Below are 20,548 nucleotides of genomic sequence, written 5' to 3' on the forward strand. Positions count from 1 at the left end.
GTCCAAGATCAGTGAAAATATTCCTGGGTGATGCCTTCAGGGACATTTTATTTTCTGTTCTTAAGTGCTTTTTTTTATCTCTCAGACTCTGTGTTAACAAGAGTTGTAAGGAATTTTGTTCCAAGAAATCTCCACTTTGTATGAGTATGCAGTTAAATAGCTGGAACCTCTCATGGAGAAGAAAGATAATGACAATCATCTCTAAGTCAATCTTCACTATCAGCAACTGGAAGACATGGAGTCAAATGTGCTTCCTCACCTATAAAAGCAGGAAAACAACTAAACTGGCTCCAACAAATCTCTCATTTACAAGAACTAATAGTCTTCAGGGAGACTAGCAAAAATTGCCAATCCTGACTATATTGCAAGTCATCATGGCGGGGTATTGGGTAAAGTTTTCAACTAGCAATAATCACACCTCGGTTGGACCTCATTGGTTACGATAATGCCACTGCGCAAAGTTGATTGGACTTGGCTGGAGCAATCAGCATCTGCAACATAGAACTCATTACAACCATGGCTAGACAAATCCAGTCTCTGGCTAGGAGCAGTGCATTGTGGGAACCTATATGCTAATGTATATGCTAATGAGCCCAAGATCGGTGAAAATATTCCTGGGTGATGCCTTCAGGGACATTTTATTTTCTGTTCTTAAGTGCTTTTTTTTATCTCTCAGACTCTGTGTTAACAAGAGTTGTAAGGAATTTTGTTCCAAGAAATCTCCACTTTGTATGAGTATGCAGTTAAATAGCTGGAACCTCTCATGGAGAAGAAAGATAATGACAATCATCTCTAAGTCAATCTTCAATATCAGCAACTGGAAGAAATGGAGTCAAATGTGCTTCCTCACCTATAAAAGCAGGAAAACAATTAAACTGGCTCCAACAAATCTCTCATTTATAAGAACTAATAGTCTCCTGGGAGACTAGCAAAAATTGCCAATGCTGACTATATTGCAAGTCATCATGGCGGGGTATTGGGTAAAGTTTTCAACTAGCAATAATCACGCCTCGGTTGGACCTCATTGGCTATGATAATGCCACTGCGCAAAGTTGATTGTACTTGGCTGGTGCAATCAGCATCTGCAACATAGAACTCATTACAACCAGGGCTAGACAAATCCAATCTCTGGCTAGGAGCAGTGCATTGTGGGAACCTATATGCTAATGTATATGCTAATGAGCCCAAGATCAGTGAAAATATTCCTGGGTGATGCCTTCAGGGACATTTTATTTTCTGTTCTTAAGTGCTTTTTTATCTCTCAGACTATGTGTTAACAAGAGTTGTAAGGAATTTTGTTCCAAGAAATCTCCACTTTGTATGAGTATGCAGTTAAATAGCTGGAACCTCTCATGGAGAAGATAGATAATGACAATCATCTCTAAATCAATCTTCAATATCAGCAACTGGAAGACATGGAGTCAAATGTGCTTCCTCCCCTATAAAAGAAGGAAAACAATTAAACTGGCTCCTTCAAATCTCTCATTTACAAGAACTAATAGTCTCCTGGGAGACTAGCAAAAATTGCCAATGTTGACTATATTGCAAGTCATCATGGCGGGGTATTGGGCAAAGTTTTCAACTAGCAATAATCACACCTCGGTTGGACCTCATTGGTTACGATAATGCCACTGCGCAAAGTTGATTGGACTTGGCTGGAGCAATCAGCATCTGCAACATAGAACTCATTACAACCATGGCTAGACAAATCCAGTCTCTGGCTAGGAGCAGTGCATTGTGGGAACCTATATGCTAATGTATATGCTAATGAGTCCAAGATCAGTGAAAATATTCCTGGGTGATGCCTTCAGGGACATTTTATTTTCTGTTCTTAAGTGCTTTTTTCATCTCTCAGACTCTGTGTTAACAAGAGTTGTAAGGAATTTTGTTCCAAGAAATCTCCACTTTGTATGAGTATGCAGTTAAATAGCTGGAACCTCTCATGGAGAAGAAAGATAATGACAATCATCTCTAAGTCAATCTTCAATATCAGCAACTGGAAGACATGGAGTCAAATGTACTTCCTCACCTATAAAAGAAGGAAAACAATTAAACTGGCTCCTTCAAATCTCTCATTTACAAGAACTAATAGTCTCCTGGGAGACTAGCAAAAATTGCCAATGCTGACTATATTGCAAGTCATCATGGCGGGGTATTGGGTAAAGTTTTCAACTAGCAATAATCACACCTCGGTTGGACCTCATTGGCTATGATAATGCCACTGCGCAAAGTTAATTGTACTTGGCTGGTGCAATCAGCATCTGCAACATAGAACTCATTACAACCAGGGCTAGACAAATCCAGTCTCTGGCTAGGAGCAGTGAATTGTTGGAACCTATATGCTTATGAGTCCAAGATCAGTGAAAATATTCCTGGGTGATGCCTTCAGGGACATTTTATTTTCTGTTCTTAAGTGCTTTTTTTTATCTCTCAGACTCTGTGTTAACAAGAGTTGTAAGGAATTTTGTTCCAAGAAATTTCCACTTTGTATGAGTATGCAGTTAAATAGTTGGAACCTCTCATGGAGAAGAAAGATAAAGACAATCATCAATATCAACAACTGGAAGACATGGAGTCAAATGTGCTTCCTCACCTATAAAAGCAGGAAAACAATTAAACTGGCTCCAACAAATCTCTCATTTACAAGAACTAATAGTCTCCTGGGAGACTAGCAAAAATTGCCAATGCTGACTATATTGCAAGTCATCATGGCGGGGTATTGGGTAAAGTTTTCAACTAGCAATAATCACGCCTCGGTTGGCCCTCATCGGCTATGATAATGCCACTGCGCAAAGTTAGTTGTACTTGGCTGGTGCAATCAGCATCTGCAACATAGAACTCATTACAACCATGGCTAGACAAATCCAGTCTCTGGCTAGGAGCAGTGTATTGTGGGAACCTATATGCTAATGTATATGCTAATGAGCCCAAGATCAGTGAAAATATTCCTGGGTGATGCCTTCAGGGACATTTTATTTTCAGTTCTTAAGTGCTTTTTTTATCTCTCAGACTCTGTGTTAACAAGAGTTGTAATGAATTTTGTTCCAAGAAATCTCCACTTTGTATGAGTATGCAGTTAAATAGCTGGAACCTCTCATGGAGAAGAAAGATAATGACAATCATCTCTAAGTCAAACTTCAATATCAGCAACTAGAAGACATGGAGTCAAATGTGCCTCCTCACCTATAAAAGCAGGAAAACAATTAAACTGGCTCCAACAAATCTCTCATTTACAAGAACTAATAGTCTCCTGGGAGACTAGCAAAAATTGCCAAAGCTGACTATATTGCAAGTCATCATGGCGGGGTATTGGTTAAAGTTTTCAACTAGCAATAATCACGCCTCGGTTGGTCCTCATTGGCTATGATAATGCCACTGCGCAAAGTTGATTGTACTTGGCTGGTGCAATCAGCATCTGCAACATTGAACTCATTACAACCAGGGCTAGACAAATCCAGTCTCTGGCTAGGAGCAGTGAATTGTGGGAACCTATGTGCTAATGAGTCCAAGATCAGTGAAAATATTCCTGGGTGATGCCTTCAGGGACATTTTATTTTCTGTTCTTAAGTGCTTTTTTTATCTCTCAGACTCTGTGTTATCAAGAGTTGTAAGGAATTTTGTTCCAAGAAATCTCCACTTTGTATGAGTATGCAGTTAAATAGCTGGAACCTCTCATGGAGAAGAAAGATAATGACAATCATCTCTAAATCAATCTTCAATATCAGCAACTGGAAGACATGGAGTCAAATGTGCTTCCTCACCTATAAAAGAAGGAAAACAATTAAACTGGCTCCTTCAAATCTCTCATTTACAAGAACTAAGAGTCTCCTGGGAGACTAGCAAAAATTGCCAATGCTGACTATATTGCAAGTCATCATGGCGGGGTATTGGGTAAAGTTTTCAACTAGCAATAATCACACCTCGGTTGGACCTCATTGGTTACGATAATGCCACTGCGCAAAATTGGTTGGACTTGGCTGGTGCAATCAGCATCTGCAACATAGAACTCATTACAACCAGGGCTAGACAAATCCAATCTCTGGCTAGGAGCAGTGAATTGTGGGAACCTATATGCTAATGAGTCCAAGATCAGTGAAAATATTCCTGGGTGATGCCTTCAGGGACATTTTATTTTCTGTTCTTAAGTGCTTTTTTTATCTCTCAGACTCTGTGTTAACAAGAGTTGTAAGGAACTTTGTTCCAAGAAATCTCCACTTTGTATGAGTATGCAGTTAAATAACTGGAACCTCTCATGGAGAAAAAAGATAATGACAATCATCTCTAAATCAATCTTCAATATCAGCAACTGGAAGACATGGAGTCAAATGTGCTTCCTCACCTATAAAAGCAGGAAACAACTAAACTGGCTCCAACAAATCTCTCATTTACAAGAACTAATAGTCTTCTGGGAGACTAGCAAAAATTGCCAATGCTGACTATATTGCAAGTCATCATGGCGGGGTATTGGGTAAAGTTTTCAACTAGCAATAATCACGCCTCGGTTGGCCCTCATCGGCTATGATAATGCCACTGCGCAAAGTTGGTTGGATTTGGCTGGTGCAATCAGCATCTGCAACATAGAACTCATTACAACCAGGGCTAGACAAATCCAGTCTCTGGCTAGGAGCAGTGAATTGTGGGAACCTATATGCTAATGAGTCCAAGATCAGTGAAAATATTCCTGGGTGGTGCCTTCAGGGACATTTTATTTTCAGTTCTTAAGTGCTTTTTTTTCTCTCAGACTCTGTGTTAACAAGAGTTGTAAGGAATTTTGTTCCAAGATATCTCCACTTTGTATGAGTATGCAGTTAAATAGCTTTAACTTCTCATGGAGAAGAAAGATAATGACAATCATCTCTAAGTCAATCTTCACTATCAGCATCTAGAAGACATGGAGTCAAATGTGCTTCCTCACCTATAAAAGCAGGAAAACAATTAAACTGGCTCCAACAAATCTCTCATTTACAAGAACTAATAGTCTCCTGGTAGACTAGCAAAAATTGCCAATGCTGACTATATTGCAAGTCATCATGGCGGGGTATTGGGTAAAGTTTTCAACTAGCAATAATCACGCCTCGGTTGGCCCTCATCGGCTATGATAATGCCACTGCGCAAAGTTGGTTGGACTTGGCTGGTGCAATCAGCATCTGCAACATAGAACTCATTACAACCAGGGCTAGACAAATCCAGTCTCTGGCTAGGAGCAGTGAATTGTGGGAACCTATATGCTAATGAGTCCAAGATCAGTGAAAATATTCCTGGGTGATGCCTTCAGGGACATTTTATTTTCTGTTCTTAAGTGCTTTTTTTATCTCTCAGACTCTGTGTTAACAAGAGTTGTAAGGAACTTTGTTCCAAGAAATCTCCACTTTGTATGAGTATGCAGTTAAATAGCTGGAACCTCTCATGGAGAAGAAAGATAATGACAATCATCTCTAAATCAATCTTCAATATCAGCAACTGGAAGACATGGAGTCAAATGTACTTCCTCACCTATAAAAGCAGGAAAACAATTAAACTGGCTCCTTCAAATCTCTCATTTACAAGAACTAATAGTCTCCTGGGAAACTAGCAAAAATTGCCAATGCTGACTATATTGCAAGTCATCATGGCGGGGTATTGGGTAAAGTTTTCAACTAGCAATAATCACGCCTCGGTTGGCCCTCATCGGCTTTGATAATGCCACTGCGCAAAGTTGGTTGGACTTGGCTGGTGCAATCAGCATCTGCAACATAGAACTCATTACAACCAGGGCTAGACAAATCCAGTCTCTGGCTAGGAGCAGTGAATTGTGGGAACCTATATGCTAATGAGTCCAAGATCAGTAAAAATATTCCTGGGTGATGCCTTCAGGGACATTTTATTTTCTGTTCTTAAGTGCTTTTTTTATCTCTCAGACTCTGTGTTAACAAGAGTTGTAAGGAATTTTGTTCCAAGAAATCTCCACTTTGTATGAGTGTGCAGTTAAATAGCTGGAACCTCTCATGGAGAAGAAAGATAATGACAATCATCTCTAAGTCAATCTTCAATATCAGAAACTGGAAGACATGGAGTCAAATGTGCTTCCTCACCTATAAAAGCAGGAAAACAATTAAACTGGCTCCAACAAATCTCTCATTTACAAGAACTAATAGTCTCCTGGGAGACTAGCAAAAATTGCCAATGCTGACTATATTGCAAGTCATCAAGGCAGGGTATTGGGTAAAGTTTTCAACTAGCAAATATCACGCCTCGGTTGGACCTTATTGGCTATGATAATGCCACTGCGCAAAATTGATTGTACTTGGCTGGTGCAATCAGCATCTGCTACATAGAACTCATTACAACCAGGGCTAGACAAATCCAGTCTCTGGCTAGGAGCAGTGAATTGTGGGAACCTATATGCTAATGAGTCCAAGATCAGTGAAAATATTCCTGGGTGATGCCTTCAGGGACATTTTATTTTCAGTTCTTAAGTGCTTTTTTTTTCTCTGAGACTCTGTGTTAACAAGAGTTGTAAGGAATTTTGTTCCAAGAAATCTCCACTTTGTATGAGTATGCAGTTAAATAGCTGGAACCTCTCATGGAGAAGAAAGATAATGACAATCATCTCTAAGTCAATCTTCAATATCAGCAACTGGAAGACATGGAGTCAAATGTGCTTCCTCACCTATAAAAGCAGGAAAACAATTAAACTGGCTCCAACAAATCTCTCATTTACAAGAACTAATAGTCTCCTGGCAGACTAGCAAAAATTGCCAATGCTGACTATATTGCAAATCATCATGGCAGGGTATTGGGTAAAGTTTTCAACTAGCAAATATAACGCCTCGGTTGGACCTTATTGGCTATGTTAATGCCACTGCGCAAAATTGATTGTACTTGGCTGGAGCAATCAGCATCTGCTACATAGAACTCATTACAACCAGGGCTAGACAAATCCAGTCTCTGGCTAGGAGCAGTGAATTGTGGGAACCTATATGCTAATGAGTCCAAGATCAGTGAAAATATTCCTGGGTGATGCCTTCAGGGACATTTTATTTTCTGTTCTTAAGTGCTTTTTTTTATCTCTCAGACTCTGTGTTAACAAGACTTGTAAGGAATTTTGTTCCAAGAAATCTCCACTTTGTATGAGTATGCAGTTAAATAGCTGGAACCTCTCATGGAGAAGAAAGATAATGACAATCATCTCTAAGTCAATCTTCAATATCAGCAACTGGAAGACATGGAGTCAAATGTGCTTCCTCACCTATAAAAGCAGGAAAACAATTAAACTGGCTCCAACAAATCTCTCATTTACAAGAACTAATAGTCTCCTGGGAGACTAGCAAAAATTGCCAATGCTGACTATATTGCAAGTCATCATGGCGGGGTATTGGGTAAAGTTTTCAATTAGCAATAATCACGCCTCGGTTGGCCCTCATCAGCTATGATAATGCCACTGCGCAAAGTTGGTTGGGCTTGGCTGGTGCAATCAGCATCTGCAACATAGAACTCATTACAACCAGGGCTAGACAAATCCAGTCTCTGGCTAGGAGCAGTGAATTGTGGGAACCTATATGCTAATGTATATGCTAATGAGCCCAAGATCAGTGAAAATATTCCTGGGTGATGCCTTCAGGGACATTTTATTTTCTGTTCTTAAGTGCTTTTTTATCTCTCAGACTCTGTGTTAACAAGAGTTGTAAGGAATTTTGTTCCAAGAAATCTCCACTTTGTATGAGTATGCAATTAAATAGCTGGAACTTCTCATGGAGAAGAAAGATAATGACAATCATCTCTAAGTCAATCTTCACTATCAGCAACTAGAAAACATGGAGTCAAATGTGCTTCCTCACCTATAAAAGCAGGAAAACAATTAAACTGGCTCCAACAAATCTCTCATTTACAAGAACTAATAGTCTCCTGGGAGACTAGCAAAAATTGCCAATGCTGACTATATTGCAAGTCATCATGGCGGGGTATTGGGTAAAGTTTTCAACTAGCAATAATCACGCCTCGGTTGGCCCTCATCGGCTATGATAATGCCACTGCGCAAAGTTGGTTGGACTTGGCTGGTGCAATCAGCATCTGCAACATAGAATTCATTACAACCAGGGCTAGACAAATCCAGTCTCTGGCTAGGAGCAGTGAATTGTGGGAACCTATATGCTAATGAGTCCAAGATCAGCGAAAATATTCCTGGGTGGTGCCTTCAGGGACATTTTATTTTCAGTTCTTAAGTGCTTTTTTTTCTCTCAGACTCTGTGTTAACAAGAGTTGTAAGGAATTTTGTTCCAAGATATCTCCACTTTGTATGAGTATGCAGTTAAATAGCTTTAACTTCTCATGGAGAAGAAAGATAATGACAATCATCTCTAAGTCAATCTTCACTATCAGCATCTAGAAGACATGGAGTCAAATGTGCTTCCTCACCTATAAAAGCAGGAAAACAATTAAACTGGCTCCAACAAATCTCTCATTTACAAGAACTAATAGTCTCCTGTGAGACTAGCAAAAATTGCCAATGCTGACTATATTGCAAGTCATCATGGCGGGGTATTGGGTAAAGTTTTCAACTAGCAATAATCACGCCTCGGTTGGCCCTCATCGGCTATGATAATGCCACTGCGCAAAGTTGGTTGGACTTGGCTGGTGCAATCAGCATCTGCAACATAGAACTCATTACAACCAGGGCTAGACAAATCCAGTCTCTGGCTAGGAGCAGTGAATTGTGGGAACCTATATGCTAATGAGTCCAAGATCAGTGAAAATATTCCTGGGTGGTGCCTTCAGGGACATTTTATTTTCAGTTCTTAAGTGCTTTTTTTTCTCTCAGACTCTGTGTTAACAAGAGTTGTAAGGAATTTTGTTCCAAGATATCTCCACTTTGTATGAGTATGCAGTTAAATAGCTGGAACCTCTCATGGAGAAGAAAGATAATGACAATCATCTCTAAATCAATCTTCAATATCAGCAACTGGAAGACATGGAGTCAAATGTACTTCCTCACCTATAAAAGAAGGAAAACAATTAAACTGGCTCCTTCAAATCTCTCATTTACAAGAACTAATAGTCTCCTGGGAAACTAGCAAAAATTGCCAATGCTGACTATATTGCAAGTCATCATGGCGGGGTATTGGGTAAAGTTTTCAACTAGCAATAATCACGCCTCGGTTGGCCCTCATCGGCTATGATAATGCCACTGCGCAAAGTTGGTTGGACTTGGCTGGTGCAATCAGCATCTGCAACATAGAACTCATTACAACCAGGGCTAGACAAATCCAGTCTCTGGCTAGGAGCAGTGAATTGTGGGAACCTATATGCTAATGAGTCCAAGATCAGTAAAAATATTCCTGGGTGATGCCTTCAGGGACATTTTATTTTCTGTTCTTAAGTGCTTTTTTTATCTCTCAGACTCTGTGTTAACAAGAGTTGTAAGGAATTTTGTTCCAAGAAATCTCCACTTTGTATGAGTGTGCAGTTAATTAGCTGGAACCTCTCATGGAGAAGAAAGATAATGACAATCATCTCTAAGTCAATCTTCAATATCAGAAACTGGAAGACATGGAGTCAAATGTGCTTCCTCACCTATAAAAGCAGGAAAACAATTAAACTGGCTCCAACAAATCTCTCATTTACAAGAACTAATAGTCTCCTGGGAGACTAGCAAAAATTGCCAATGCTGACTATATTGCAAGTCATCAAGGCAGGGTATTGGGTAAAGTTTTCAACTAGCAAATATCACGCCTCGGTTGGACCTTATTGGCTATGATAATGCCACTGCGCAAAATTGATTGTACTTGGCTGGTGCAATCAGCATCTGCTACATAGAACTCATTACAACCAGGGCTAGACAAATCCAGTCTCTGGCTAGGAGCAGTGAATTGTGGGAACCTATATGCTAATGAGTCCAAGATCAGTGAAAATATTCCTGGGTGATGCCTTCAGGGACATTTTATTTTCAGTTCTTAAGTGCTTTTTTTTTCTCTGAGACTCTGTGTTAACAAGAGTTGTAAGGAATTTTGTTCCAAGAAATCTCCACTTTGTATGAGTATGCAGTTAAATAGCTGGAACCTCTCATGGAGAAGAAAGATAATGACAATCATCTCTAAGTCAATCTTCAATATCAGCAACTGGAAGACATGGAGTCAAATGTGCTTCCTCACCTATAAAAGCAGGAAAACAATTAAACTGGCTCCAACAAATCTCTCATTTACAAGAACTAATAGTCTCCTGGCAGACTAGCAAAAATTGCCAATGCTGACTATATTGCAAGTCATCATGGCAGGGTATTGGGTAAAGTTTTCAACTAGCAAATATCACGCCTCGGTTGGACCTTATTGGCTATGTTAATGCCACTGCGCAAAATTGATTGTACTTGGCTGGAGCAATCAGCATCTGCTACATAGAACTCATTACAACCAGGGCTAGACAAATCCAGTCTCTGGCTAGGAGCAGTGAATTGTGGGAACCTATATGCTAATGAGTCCAAGATCAGTGAAAATATTCCTGGGTGATGCCTTCAGGGACATTTTATTTTCTGTTCTTAAGTGCTTTTTTTTATCTCTCAGACTCTGTGTTCCTGACTTGTAAGGAATTTTGTTCCAAGAAATCTCCACTTTGTATGAGTATGCAGTTAAATAGCTGGAACCTCTCATGGAGAAGAAAGATAATGACAATCATCTCTAAGTCAATCTTCAATATCAGCAACTGGAAGACATGGAGTCAAATGTGCTTCCTCACCTATAAAAGCAGGAAAACAATTAAACTGGCTCCAACAAATCTCTCATTTACAAGAACTAATAGTCTCCTGGGAGACTAGCAAAAATTGCCAATGCTGACTATATTGCAAGTCATCATGGCGGGGTATTGGGTAAAGTTTTCAACTAGCAATAATCACGCCTCGGTTGGCCCTCATCGGCTATGATAATGCCACTGCGCAAAGTTAGTTGTACTTGGCTGGTGCAATCAGCATCTGCAACATAGAACTCATTACAACCAGGGCTAGACAAATCCAGTCTCTGGCTAGGAGCAGTGAATTGTGGGAACCTATATGCTAATGAGTCCAAGATCAGTAAAAATATTCCTGGGTGATGCCTTCAGGGACATTTTATTTTCTGTTCTTAAGTGCTTTTTTTATCTCTCAGACTCTGTGTTAACAAGAGTTGTAAGGAATTTTGTTCCAAGAAATCTCCACTTTGTATGAGTGTGCAGTTAATTAGCTGGAACCTCTCATGGAGAAGAAAGATAATGACAATCATCTCTAAGTCAATCTTCAATATCAGAAACTGGAAGACATGGAGTCAAATGTGCTTCCTCACCTATAAAAGCAGGAAAACAATTAAACTGGCTCCAACAAATCTCTCATTTACAAGAACTAATAGTCTCCTGGGAGACTAGCAAAAATTGCCAATGCTGACTATATTGCAAGTCATCAAGGCAGGGTATTGGGTAAAGTTTTCAACTAGCAAATATCACGCCTCGGTTGGACCTTATTGGCTATGATAATGCCACTGCGCAAAATTGATTGTACTTGGCTGGTGCAATCAGCATCTGCTACATAGAACTCATTACAACCAGGGCTAGACAAATCCAGTCTCTGGCTAGGAGCAGTGAATTGTGGGAACCTATATGCTAATGAGTCCAAGATCAGTGAAAATATTCCTGGGTGATGCCTTCAGGGACATTTTATTTTCAGTTCTTAAGTGCTTTTTTTTTCTCTGAGACTCTGTGTTAACAAGAGTTGTAAGGAATTTTGTTCCAAGAAATCTCCACTTTGTATGAGTATGCAGTTAAATAGCTGGAACCTCTCATGGAGAAGAAAGATAATGACAATCATCTCTAAGTCAATCTTCAATATCAGCAACTGGAAGACATGGAGTCAAATGTGCTTCCTCACCTATAAAAGCAGGAAAACAATTAAACTGGCTCCAACAAATCTCTCATTTACAAGAACTAATAGTCTCCTGGCAGACTAGCAAAAATTGCCAATGCTGACTATATTGCAAGTCATCATGGCAGGGTATTGGGTAAAGTTTTCAACTAGCAAATATCATGCCTCGGTTGGACCTTATTGGCTATGTTAATGCCACTGCGCAAAATTGATTGTACTTGGCTGGAGCAATCAGCATCTGCTACATAGAACTCATTACAACCAGGGCTAGACAAATCCAGTCTCTGGCTAGGAGCAGTGAATTGTGGGAACCTATATGCTAATGAGTCCAAGATCAGTGAAAATATTCCTGGGTGATGCCTTCAGGGACATTTTATTTTCTGTTCTTAAGTGCTTTTTTTTATCTCTCAGACTCTGTGTTCCTGACTTGTAAGGAATTTTGTTCCAAGAAATCTCCACTTTGTATGAGTATGCAGTTAAATAGCTGGAACCTCTCATGGAGAAGAAAGATAATGACAATCATCTCTAAGTCAATCTTCAATATCAGCAACTGGAAGACATGGAGTCAAATGTGCTTCCTCACCTATAAAAGCAGGAAAACAATTAAACTGGCTCCAACAAATCTCTCATTTACAAGAACTAATAGTCTCCTGGGAGACTAGCAAAAATTGCCAATGCTGACTATATTGCAAGTCATCATAGCGGGGTATTGGGTAAAGTTTTCAATTAGCAATAATCACGCCTCGGTTGGCCCTCATCAGCTATGATAATGCCACTGCGCAAAGTTGGTTGGACTTGGCTGGTGCAATCAGCATCTGCAACATAGAACTCATTACAACCAGGGCTAGACAAATCCAGTCTCTGGCTAGGAGCAGTGAATTGTGGGAACCTATATGCTAATGAGTCCAAGATCAGTGAAAATATTCCTGGGTGATGCCTTCAGGGACATTTTATTTTCAGTTCTTAAGTGCTTTTTTATCTCTCAGACTATGTGTTAACAAGAGTTGTAAGGAATTTTGTTCCAAGAAATCTCCACTTTGTATGAATATGCAGTTAAATAGCTGGAACCTCTCATGAAGAAGAAAGATAATGACAATCATCTCTAAATCAATCTTCAATATCAGCAACTGGAAGACATGGAGTCAAATGTGCTTCCTCACCTAGAAAAGCTGGAAAACAATTAAACTGGCTCCAACAAATCTCTCATTTACAAGAACTAATAGTCTCCTGGGAGACTAGCAAAAATTGCCAATGCTGACTATATTGCAAGTCATCATGGCGGGGTATTGGGTAAAGTTTTCAACTAGCAATAATCACACCTCGGTTGGACCTCATTGGCTATGATAATGCCACTGCGCAAAGTTGATTGTACTTGGCTGGTGCAATCAGCATCTGCAACATAGAACTCATTACAACCAGGGCTAGACAAATCCAGTCTCTGGCTAGGAGCAGTGCATTGTGGGAACCTATATGCTAATGTATATGCTAATGAGCCCAAGATCGGTGAAAATATTCCTGGGTGATGCCTTCAGGGACATTTTATTTTCTGTTCTTAAGTGCTTTTTTTTATCTCTCAGACTCTGTGTTAACAAGAGTTGTAAGGAATTTTGTTCCAAGAAATCTCCACTTTGTATGAGTATGCAGTTAAATAGCTGGAACCTCTCATGGAGAAGAAAGATAATGACAATCATCTCTAAGTCAATCTTCAATATCAGCAACTGGAAGACATGGAGTCAAATGTGCTTCCTCACCTATAAAAGCAGGAAAACAATTAAACTGGCTCCAACAAATCTCTCATTTACAAGAACTAATAGTCTCATGGGAGACTAGCAAAAATTGCCAATCCTGACTATATTGCAAGTCATCATGGCGGGGTATTGGGTAAAGTTTTCAACTAGCAATAATCACACCTCGGTTGGTCCTCCTTGGCTATGATAATGCCACTGCGCAAAGTTGGTTGGACTTGGCTGGTGCAATCAGCATCTGCAACATAGAACTCATTACAACCAGGGCTAGACAAATCCAGTCTCTGGCTAGGAGCAGTGAATTGTGGGAACCTATATGCTAATGAGTCCAAGATCAGTGACAATATTCCTGGGTGATGCCTTCAGGGACATTTTATTTTCTGTTCTTAAGTGCTTTTTTTATCTCTCAGACTCTGTGTTAACAAGAGTTGTAAGGAATTTTGTTCCAAGAAATCTCCACTTTGTATGAGTATGCAGTTAAATAGCTGGAACCTCTCATGGAGAAGAAAGATAATGACAATCATCTCTAAGTCAATCGTCAATATCAGCAACTGGAAGACATGGAGTCAAATGTACTTTCTCACCTATAAAAGAAGGAAAACAATTAAACTGGCCCCTTCAAATCTCTCATTTACAAGAACTAATAGTCTACTGGGAGACTAGCAAAAATTGCCAATGCTGACTATATTGCAAGTCATCATGGCGGGGTATTGAGTAAAGTTTTCAACTAGCAATAATCACACCTCGGTTGGACCTCATTGGTTACAATAATGCCACTGCGCAAAGTTGATTGGACTTGGCTGGAGCAATCAGCATCTGCAACATAGAACTCATTACAACCATGGCTAGACAAATCCAATCTCTGGCTAGGAGCAGTGCATTGTGGGAACCTATATGCTAATGTATATGCTAATGAGCCCAAGATCAGTGAAAATATTCCTGGGTAGATGCCTTCAGGGACATTTTATTTTCTGTTCTTAAGTGCTTTTTTATCTCTCAGACTCTGTGTTAACAAGAGTTGTAAGGAATTTTGTTCCAAGAAATCTCCACTTTGTATGAGTATGCAGTTAAATAGCTGGAACTTCTCATGGAGAAGAAAGATAATGACAATCATCTCTAAGTCAATCTTCACTATCAGCAACTAGAAGACATGGAGTCAAATGTGCTTCCTCACCTATAAAAAGCAGGAAAACAATTAAACTGGCTCCAACAAATCTCTCATTTACAAGAACTAATAGTCTCCTGGGAGACTAGCAAAAATTGCCAATCCTGACTATATTGCAAGTCATCATGGCGGGGTATTGGGTAAAGTTTTCAACTAGCAATAATCGCGCCTCGGTTGGCCCTCCTTGGCTATGATAATGCCACTGCGCAAAATTGGTTGGACTTGGCTGGTGCAATCAGCATCTGCAACATAGAACTCATTACAACCAGGGCTAGACAAATCCAGTCTCTGGCTAGGAGCAGTGAATTGTGGGAACCTATATGCTAATGAGTCCAAGATCAGTGAAAATATTCCTGGGTGATGACTTCAGGGACATTTTATTTTCTGTTCTTAAGTGCTTTTTTTATCTCTCAGACTCTGTGTTAACAAGAGTTGTAAGGAATTTTGTTCCAAGAAATCTCCACTTTGTATGAGTATGCAGTTAAATAGCTGGAACCTCTCATGGAGAAGAAAGATAATGACAATCATCTCTAAGTCAATCTTCAATATCAGCAACTGGAAGAAATGGAGTCAAATGTACTTCCTCAACTATAAAAGAAGGAAAACAATTAAACTGGCTCCTTCAAATCTCACATTTACAAGAACTAATAGTCTCCTGGGAGACTAACAAAAATTGCCAATGCTGACTATATTGCAAGTCATCATGGCAGGGTATTGGGTAAAGTTTTCAACTAGCAATAATCACGCCTCGGTTGGCCCTCATTTGTTACGATAATGCCACTGCGCAAAGTTGGTTGGACTTGGCTGGTGCAATCAGCATCTGCAACATAGAACTCATTACAACCATGGCTAGACAAATCCAGTCTCTGGCTAGGAGCAGTGCATTGTGGGAACCTATATGCTAATGTATATGCTAATGAGCCCAAGATCAGTGAAAATATTCCTGGGTGATGCCTTCAGGGACATTTTATTTTCTGTTCTTAAGTGCTTTTTTATCTCTCAGACTCTGTGTTAACAAGAGTTGTAAGGAATTTTGTTCCAAGAAATCTCCACTTTGTATGAGTATGCAATTAAATAGCTGGAACTTCTCATGGAGAAGAAAGATAATGACAATCATCTCTAAGTCAATCTTCACTATCAGCAACTAGAAGACATAGAGTCAAATGTGCTTCCTCACCTATAAAAGCAGGAAAACAATTAAACTGGCTCCAACAAATCTCTCATTTACAAGAACTAATAGTCTCCTGGGAGACTAGCAAAAATTGCCAATGCTGACTATATTGCAAGTCATCATGGCGGGGTATTGGGTAAAGTTTTCAACTAGCAATAATCACGCCTCGGTTGGCCCTCATCGGCTATGATAATGCCACTGCGCAAAGTTGGTTGGACTTGGCTGGTGCAATCAGCATCTGCAACATAGAACTCATTACAACCAGGGCTAGACAAATCCAGTCTCTGGCTAGGAGCAGTGAATTGTGGGAACCTATATGCTAATGAGTCCAAGATCAGCGAAAATATTCCTGGGTGGTGCCTTCAGGGACATTTTATTTTCAGTTCTTAAGTGCTTTTTTTTCTCTCAGACTCTGTGTTAACAAGAGTTGTAAGGAATTTTGTTCCAAGATATCTCCACTTTGTATGAGTATGCAGTTAAATAGCTTTAACTTCTCATGGAGAAGAAAGATAATGACAATCATCTCTATGTCAATCTTCACTATCAGCATCTAGAAGACATGGAGTCAAATGTGCTTCCTCACCTATAAAAGCAGAAAAACAATTAAACTGGCTCCAACAAATCTCTCATTTACAAGAACTAATAGTCTCCTGGGAGACTAGCAAAAATTGCCAATGCTGACTATATTGCAAGTCATCATGGCGGGGTATTGGGTAAAGTTTTCAACTAGCAATAATCACGCCTCGGTTGGCCCTTATCGGCTATGATAATGCCACTGCGCAAAGTTGGTTGGACTTGGCTGGTGCAATCAGCATCTGCAACATAGAACTCATTACAACCAGGGCTAGACAAATCCAGTCTCTGGCTAGGAGCAGTGAATTGTGGGAACCTATATGCTAATGAGTCCAAGATCAGTGAAAATATTCCTGGGTGATGCCTTCAGGGACATTTTATTTTCTGTTCTTAAGTGCTTTTTTTTCTCTCAGACTCTGTGTTAACAAGAGTTGTAAGGAATTTTGTTCCAAGATATCTCCACTTTGTATGAGTATGCAGTTAAATAGCTTTAACTTCTCATGGAGAAGAAAGATAATGACAATCATCTCTAAGTCAATCTTCACTATCAGCATCTAGAAGACATGGAGTCAAATGTGCTTCCTCACCTATAAAAGCAGGAAAACAATTAAACTGGCTCCAACAAATCTCTCATTTACAAGAACTAATAGTCTCCTGGTAGACTAGCAAAAATTGCCAATGCTGACTATATTGCAAGTCATCATGGCGGGGTATTGGGTAAAGTTTTCAACTAGCAATAATCACGCCTCGGTTGGCCCTCATCGGCTATGATAATGCCACTGCGCAAAGTTGGTTGGACTTGGCTGGTGCAATCAGCATCTGCAACATAGAACTCATTACAACCAGGGCTAGACAAATCCAGTCTCTGGCTAGGAGCAGTGAATTGTGGGAACCTATATGCTAATGAGTCCAAGATCAGTGAAAATATTCCTGGGTGATGCCTTTCAGGGACATTTTATTTTCTGTTCTTAAGTGCTTTTTTTTATCTCTCAGACTCTGTGTTAACAAGAGTTGTAAGGAACTTTGTTCCAAGAAATCTCCACTTTGTATGAGTATGCAGTTAAATAGCTGGAACCTCTCATGGAGAAGAAAGATAATGACAATCATCTCTAAATCAATCTTCAATATCAGCAACTGGAAGACATGGAGTCAAATGTACTTCCTCACCTATAAAAGAAGGAAAACAATTAAACTGGCTCCTTCAAATCTCTCATTTACAAGAACTAATAGTCTCCTGGGAGACTAGCAAAAATTGCCAATGCTGACTATATTGCAAGTCATCATGGCGGGGTATTGGGTAAAGTTTTCAACTAGCAATAATCACGCCTCGGTTGGACCTCATTGGCTATGATAATGCCACTGCGCAAAGTTGATTGTACTTGGCTGGTGCAATCAGCATCTGCAACATAGAACTCATTACAACCAGGGCTAGACAAATCCAGTCTCTGGCTAGGAGCTGTGAATTGTGGGAACCTATATGCTAATGAGTCCAAGATCAGTGAAAATATTCCTGGGTGATGCCTTCAGGGACATTTTATTTTCAGTTCTTAAGTGCTTTTTTATCTCTCAGACTATGTGTTGACAAGAGTTGTAAGGAATTTTGTTCCAAGAAATCTCCACTTTGTATGAGTATGCAGTTAAATAGCTGGAACTTCTCATGGAGAAGAAAGATAATGACAATCATCTCTAAGTCAATCGTCAATATCAGCAACTGGAAGACATGGAGTCAAATGTACTTCCTCACCTATAAAAGAAGGAAAACAATTAAACTGGCTCCAACAAATCTCTCATTTACAAGAACTAATAGTCTCCTGGGAGACTAGCAAAAATTGCCAATGCTGACTATATTGCAAGTCATCATGGCGGGGTATTGGTTAAAGTTTTCAACTAGCAATAATCACGCCTCGGTTGGACTTCATTGGCTATGATAATGCCACTGCGCAAAGTTGATTGTACTTGGCTGGTGCAATCAGCATCTGCAACATAGAACTCATTACAACCAGGGCTAGACAAATCCAGTCTGTGGCTAGGAGCAGTGCATTGTGGGAACCTATATGCTAATGAGCCCAAGATCAGTGAAAATATTCCTGGGTGATGCCTTCAGGGACATTTTATTTTCTGTTCTTAATTGCTTTTTTATCTCTCAGACTCTGTGTTAACAAGAGTTGTAAGGAATTTTGTTCCAAGAAATCTCCACTTTGTATGAGTATGCAGTTAAATAGCTGGAACTTCTCATGGAGAAGAAAGAAAATGACAATCATCTCTAAGTCAATCTTCACTATCAGCAACTAGAAGACATGGAGTCAAATGTGCTTCCTCACCTATAAAAGCAGGAAAACAATTAAACTGGCTCCAACAAATCTCTCATTTACAAGAACTAATAGTCTCCTGGGAGACTAGCAAAAATTGCCAATGCTGACTATATTGCAAGTCATCATGGCAGAGTATTGGGTAAAGTTTTCAACTAGCAATAATCACGCCTCGGTTGGCCCTCATCGGCTATGATAAAGCCACTGCGCAAAGTTGGTTGGACTTGGCTGGTGCAATCAGCATCTGCAACATAGAACTCATTACAACCAGGGCTAGACAAATCCAGTCTCTGGCTAGGAGCAGTGAATTGTGGGAACCTATATGCTAATGAGTCCAAGATCAGCGAAAATATTCCTGGGTGGTGCCTTCAGGGACATTTTATTTTCAGTTCTTAAGTGCTTTTTTTTTCTCTCAGACTCTGTGTTAACAAGAGTTGTAAGGAATTTTGTTCCAAGATATCTCCACTTTGTATGAGTATGCAGTTAAATAGCTTTAACTTCTCATGGAGAAGAAAGATAATGACAATCATCTCTAAGTCAATCTTCACTATCAGCATCTAGAAGACATGGAGTCAAATGTGCTTCCTCACCTATAAAAGCAGGAAAACAATTAAACTGGCTCCAACAAATCTCTCATTTACAAGAACTAATAGTCTCCTGGTAAACTAGTAAAAATTGCCAATGCTGACTATATTGCAAGTCATCATGGCGGGGTATTGGGTAAAGTTTTCAACTAGCAATAATCACGCCTCGGTTGGCCCTCATCGGCTATGATAATGCCACTGCGCAAAGTTGGTTGGACTTGGCTGGTGCAATCAGCATCTGCAACATAGAACTCATTACAACCAGGGCTAGACAAATCCAATCTCTGGCTAGGAGCAGTGCATTGTGGGAACCTATATGCTAATGTATATGCTAATGAGCCCAAGATCAGTGAAAATATTCCTGGGTGATGCCTTCAGGGACATTTTATTTTCTGTTCTTAAGTGCTTTTTTATCTCTCAGACTATGTGTTAACAAGAGTTGTAAGGAATTTTGTTCCAAGAAATCTCCACTTTGTATGAGTATGCAGTTAAATAGCTGGAACCTCTCATGGAGAAGATAGATAATGACAATCATCTCTAAATCAATCTTCAATATCAGCAACTGGAAGACATGGAGTCAAATGTGCTTCCTCCCCTATAAAAGAAGGAAAACAATTAAACTGGCTCCTTCAAATCTCTCATTTACAAGAACTAATAGTCTCCTGGGAGACTAGCAAAAATTGCCAATGTTGACTATATTGCAAGTCATCATGGCGGGGTATTGGGCAAAGTTTTCAACTAGCAATAATCACACCTCGGTTGGACCTCATTGGTTACGATAATGCCACTGCGCAAAGTTGATTGGACTTGGCTGGAGCAATCAGCATCTGCAACATAGAACTCATTACAACCATGGCTAGACAAATCCAGTCTCTGGCTAGGAGCAGTGCATTGTGGGAACCTATATGCTAATGTATATGCTAATGAGTCCAAGATCAGTGAAAATATTCCTGGGTGATGCCTTCAGGGACATTTTATTTTCTGTTCTTAAGTGCTTTTTTCATCTCTCAGACTCTGTGTTAACAAGAGTTGTAAGGAATTTTGTTCCAAGAAATTTCCACTTTGTATGAGTATGCAGTTAAATAGTTGGAACCTCTCATGGAGAAGAAAGATAAAGACAATCATCAATATCAACAACTGGAAGACA

The 20,548-nt window shown here is 39.7% G+C and overlaps 35 non-coding genes across 35 annotated transcripts; all 35 read right to left on the reverse strand.

Annotated features, from left to right (window-relative positions):
* Positions 1-322: 322 nt before the first annotated feature.
* On the reverse strand, positions 323-463 carry LOC148522383 (U4 spliceosomal RNA). Its single transcript, XR_015878637.1, has one exon. It is a non-coding gene; the product is annotated as a U4 spliceosomal RNA (small nuclear RNA).
* Positions 464-913: 450 nt separating this feature from the next.
* Positions 914-1,054, reverse strand: LOC148522384 (U4 spliceosomal RNA). The gene has a single exon (XR_015878641.1). It is a non-coding gene; the product is annotated as a U4 spliceosomal RNA (small nuclear RNA).
* Positions 1,055-1,502: 448 nt separating this feature from the next.
* Positions 1,503-1,643, reverse strand: LOC148522385 (U4 spliceosomal RNA). The gene has a single exon (XR_015878741.1). It is a non-coding gene; the product is annotated as a U4 spliceosomal RNA (small nuclear RNA).
* Positions 1,644-2,092: 449 nt separating this feature from the next.
* Positions 2,093-2,233, reverse strand: LOC148522386 (U4 spliceosomal RNA). The gene has a single exon (XR_015878731.1). It is a non-coding gene; the product is annotated as a U4 spliceosomal RNA (small nuclear RNA).
* A 423-nt stretch (positions 2,234-2,656) lies between these two features.
* LOC148522387 (U4 spliceosomal RNA) lies at positions 2,657-2,797 on the reverse strand. The gene has a single exon (XR_015878534.1). It is a non-coding gene; the product is annotated as a U4 spliceosomal RNA (small nuclear RNA).
* Positions 2,798-3,246: 449 nt separating this feature from the next.
* Positions 3,247-3,387, reverse strand: LOC148522388 (U4 spliceosomal RNA). The gene has a single exon (XR_015878569.1). It is a non-coding gene; the product is annotated as a U4 spliceosomal RNA (small nuclear RNA).
* A 437-nt stretch (positions 3,388-3,824) lies between these two features.
* LOC148522389 (U4 spliceosomal RNA) lies at positions 3,825-3,965 on the reverse strand. Its single transcript, XR_015878743.1, has one exon. It is a non-coding gene; the product is annotated as a U4 spliceosomal RNA (small nuclear RNA).
* A 436-nt stretch (positions 3,966-4,401) lies between these two features.
* LOC148522390 (U4 spliceosomal RNA) lies at positions 4,402-4,542 on the reverse strand. The gene has a single exon (XR_015878603.1). It is a non-coding gene; the product is annotated as a U4 spliceosomal RNA (small nuclear RNA).
* Positions 4,543-4,978: 436 nt separating this feature from the next.
* On the reverse strand, positions 4,979-5,119 carry LOC148522391 (U4 spliceosomal RNA). Its single transcript, XR_015878610.1, has one exon. It is a non-coding gene; the product is annotated as a U4 spliceosomal RNA (small nuclear RNA).
* Positions 5,120-5,556: 437 nt separating this feature from the next.
* LOC148522392 (U4 spliceosomal RNA) lies at positions 5,557-5,697 on the reverse strand. The gene has a single exon (XR_015878645.1). It is a non-coding gene; the product is annotated as a U4 spliceosomal RNA (small nuclear RNA).
* A 437-nt stretch (positions 5,698-6,134) lies between these two features.
* Positions 6,135-6,275, reverse strand: LOC148522393 (U4 spliceosomal RNA). Its single transcript, XR_015878664.1, has one exon. It is a non-coding gene; the product is annotated as a U4 spliceosomal RNA (small nuclear RNA).
* Positions 6,276-6,712: 437 nt separating this feature from the next.
* Positions 6,713-6,853, reverse strand: LOC148522394 (U4 spliceosomal RNA). The gene has a single exon (XR_015878714.1). It is a non-coding gene; the product is annotated as a U4 spliceosomal RNA (small nuclear RNA).
* A 438-nt stretch (positions 6,854-7,291) lies between these two features.
* LOC148522395 (U4 spliceosomal RNA) lies at positions 7,292-7,432 on the reverse strand. Its single transcript, XR_015878605.1, has one exon. It is a non-coding gene; the product is annotated as a U4 spliceosomal RNA (small nuclear RNA).
* Positions 7,433-7,880: 448 nt separating this feature from the next.
* On the reverse strand, positions 7,881-8,021 carry LOC148522396 (U4 spliceosomal RNA). The gene has a single exon (XR_015878535.1). It is a non-coding gene; the product is annotated as a U4 spliceosomal RNA (small nuclear RNA).
* Positions 8,022-8,457: 436 nt separating this feature from the next.
* On the reverse strand, positions 8,458-8,598 carry LOC148522397 (U4 spliceosomal RNA). Its single transcript, XR_015878559.1, has one exon. It is a non-coding gene; the product is annotated as a U4 spliceosomal RNA (small nuclear RNA).
* Positions 8,599-9,034: 436 nt separating this feature from the next.
* Positions 9,035-9,175, reverse strand: LOC148522398 (U4 spliceosomal RNA). The gene has a single exon (XR_015878587.1). It is a non-coding gene; the product is annotated as a U4 spliceosomal RNA (small nuclear RNA).
* A 437-nt stretch (positions 9,176-9,612) lies between these two features.
* LOC148522399 (U4 spliceosomal RNA) lies at positions 9,613-9,753 on the reverse strand. Its single transcript, XR_015878665.1, has one exon. It is a non-coding gene; the product is annotated as a U4 spliceosomal RNA (small nuclear RNA).
* Positions 9,754-10,190: 437 nt separating this feature from the next.
* On the reverse strand, positions 10,191-10,331 carry LOC148522400 (U4 spliceosomal RNA). The gene has a single exon (XR_015878704.1). It is a non-coding gene; the product is annotated as a U4 spliceosomal RNA (small nuclear RNA).
* A 436-nt stretch (positions 10,332-10,767) lies between these two features.
* LOC148522401 (U4 spliceosomal RNA) lies at positions 10,768-10,908 on the reverse strand. Its single transcript, XR_015878536.1, has one exon. It is a non-coding gene; the product is annotated as a U4 spliceosomal RNA (small nuclear RNA).
* A 437-nt stretch (positions 10,909-11,345) lies between these two features.
* Positions 11,346-11,486, reverse strand: LOC148522402 (U4 spliceosomal RNA). Its single transcript, XR_015878666.1, has one exon. It is a non-coding gene; the product is annotated as a U4 spliceosomal RNA (small nuclear RNA).
* Positions 11,487-11,923: 437 nt separating this feature from the next.
* Positions 11,924-12,064, reverse strand: LOC148522403 (U4 spliceosomal RNA). The gene has a single exon (XR_015878703.1). It is a non-coding gene; the product is annotated as a U4 spliceosomal RNA (small nuclear RNA).
* Positions 12,065-12,500: 436 nt separating this feature from the next.
* Positions 12,501-12,641, reverse strand: LOC148522404 (U4 spliceosomal RNA). Its single transcript, XR_015878648.1, has one exon. It is a non-coding gene; the product is annotated as a U4 spliceosomal RNA (small nuclear RNA).
* A 436-nt stretch (positions 12,642-13,077) lies between these two features.
* On the reverse strand, positions 13,078-13,218 carry LOC148522405 (U4 spliceosomal RNA). The gene has a single exon (XR_015878732.1). It is a non-coding gene; the product is annotated as a U4 spliceosomal RNA (small nuclear RNA).
* A 450-nt stretch (positions 13,219-13,668) lies between these two features.
* Positions 13,669-13,809, reverse strand: LOC148522406 (U4 spliceosomal RNA). Its single transcript, XR_015878671.1, has one exon. It is a non-coding gene; the product is annotated as a U4 spliceosomal RNA (small nuclear RNA).
* A 437-nt stretch (positions 13,810-14,246) lies between these two features.
* On the reverse strand, positions 14,247-14,387 carry LOC148522407 (U4 spliceosomal RNA). The gene has a single exon (XR_015878627.1). It is a non-coding gene; the product is annotated as a U4 spliceosomal RNA (small nuclear RNA).
* A 450-nt stretch (positions 14,388-14,837) lies between these two features.
* Positions 14,838-14,978, reverse strand: LOC148522408 (U4 spliceosomal RNA). Its single transcript, XR_015878694.1, has one exon. It is a non-coding gene; the product is annotated as a U4 spliceosomal RNA (small nuclear RNA).
* A 437-nt stretch (positions 14,979-15,415) lies between these two features.
* LOC148522409 (U4 spliceosomal RNA) lies at positions 15,416-15,556 on the reverse strand. The gene has a single exon (XR_015878686.1). It is a non-coding gene; the product is annotated as a U4 spliceosomal RNA (small nuclear RNA).
* A 448-nt stretch (positions 15,557-16,004) lies between these two features.
* Positions 16,005-16,145, reverse strand: LOC148522410 (U4 spliceosomal RNA). The gene has a single exon (XR_015878537.1). It is a non-coding gene; the product is annotated as a U4 spliceosomal RNA (small nuclear RNA).
* Positions 16,146-16,581: 436 nt separating this feature from the next.
* LOC148522411 (U4 spliceosomal RNA) lies at positions 16,582-16,722 on the reverse strand. The gene has a single exon (XR_015878624.1). It is a non-coding gene; the product is annotated as a U4 spliceosomal RNA (small nuclear RNA).
* Positions 16,723-17,158: 436 nt separating this feature from the next.
* LOC148522412 (U4 spliceosomal RNA) lies at positions 17,159-17,299 on the reverse strand. Its single transcript, XR_015878611.1, has one exon. It is a non-coding gene; the product is annotated as a U4 spliceosomal RNA (small nuclear RNA).
* Positions 17,300-17,738: 439 nt separating this feature from the next.
* Positions 17,739-17,879, reverse strand: LOC148522413 (U4 spliceosomal RNA). The gene has a single exon (XR_015878652.1). It is a non-coding gene; the product is annotated as a U4 spliceosomal RNA (small nuclear RNA).
* A 436-nt stretch (positions 17,880-18,315) lies between these two features.
* On the reverse strand, positions 18,316-18,456 carry LOC148522414 (U4 spliceosomal RNA). Its single transcript, XR_015878566.1, has one exon. It is a non-coding gene; the product is annotated as a U4 spliceosomal RNA (small nuclear RNA).
* Positions 18,457-18,892: 436 nt separating this feature from the next.
* On the reverse strand, positions 18,893-19,033 carry LOC148522415 (U4 spliceosomal RNA). Its single transcript, XR_015878643.1, has one exon. It is a non-coding gene; the product is annotated as a U4 spliceosomal RNA (small nuclear RNA).
* A 437-nt stretch (positions 19,034-19,470) lies between these two features.
* On the reverse strand, positions 19,471-19,611 carry LOC148522416 (U4 spliceosomal RNA). Its single transcript, XR_015878683.1, has one exon. It is a non-coding gene; the product is annotated as a U4 spliceosomal RNA (small nuclear RNA).
* Positions 19,612-20,059: 448 nt separating this feature from the next.
* LOC148522417 (U4 spliceosomal RNA) lies at positions 20,060-20,200 on the reverse strand. The gene has a single exon (XR_015878742.1). It is a non-coding gene; the product is annotated as a U4 spliceosomal RNA (small nuclear RNA).
* Between the last annotated feature and the right edge of the window lie 348 nt (positions 20,201-20,548).

The sequence above is a fragment of the Taudactylus pleione genome, unplaced genomic scaffold (genome assembly GCF_031769625.1).
Source record: "Taudactylus pleione unplaced genomic scaffold, aTauple2 ptg000145l, whole genome shotgun sequence".
Lineage (NCBI taxonomy): Eukaryota > Metazoa > Chordata > Amphibia > Anura > Myobatrachidae > Taudactylus > Taudactylus pleione.